Source organism: Macaca mulatta, chromosome 10 (assembly GCF_049350105.2).
Source record: "Macaca mulatta isolate MMU2019108-1 chromosome 10, T2T-MMU8v2.0, whole genome shotgun sequence".
Lineage (NCBI taxonomy): Eukaryota > Metazoa > Chordata > Mammalia > Primates > Cercopithecidae > Macaca > Macaca mulatta.
In genome coordinates this window covers 40,686,823-40,687,500 of record NC_133415.1, presented here as the reverse complement: position 1 = coordinate 40,687,500, position 678 = coordinate 40,686,823, and positions in this window count along the sequence as shown.

The window sequence follows — 678 nt, the reverse complement described above, 5'->3', positions numbered from 1 at the left end:
CACATCCCACCACGAAGATCGGAGTCCGCACACTACACATCGCCCCACGCGGTGTCTCCCCACAAGAACATCACCGCCGTCCTAGCCGAGTAGTGATACAGTGCCATTTCTTTCATTTTCTCTTTCTCGCTTGCTATTTATTTATTTATTTATTTATTTATTTTTGAGACAGAGTCTCACTCACTCTACAGCCCAAGCTGTAGCGCTGTGGCACGATCTCGGCTCACGGCAACCCCCGCCTCCCAGGTTCAAGCGATTCTCCCGCCTCCGACTCCCGAGTAGCTGGGATCACAGGGGTCTGCCCCACCGCACCCGACTCAGTTTTGTAGTTTTAGTAGAGACGGGGTTTCACCACGTGGGCCAGGCTGGTCTTGAACTCCTGACCTCCTGATCCGCCCGCCTCGGCTTCCCAAAGTGCTGGGGTGACAGACGTGAGCCACCGCGTTCAGCCCCTACGGTGCCATTGCTTGGAAATCACTCGTGGGAACACACACTTATGGGTCACGTGTGAAGAATTTTCCTTTGTCTATTTTTTTTCCCCTTTTTTTCGTGTGTGTGTGTGTGTGTGTGTGTGTGTGTGTGTGTGTGTGTGTGCGTGCGTGTGCGCGCGCGGTGGGACGGAGTTTCGCTCTTGCTGCCCAGGCTGGAGTGCAATGGCGCGATCTCGGCTCACTGCAA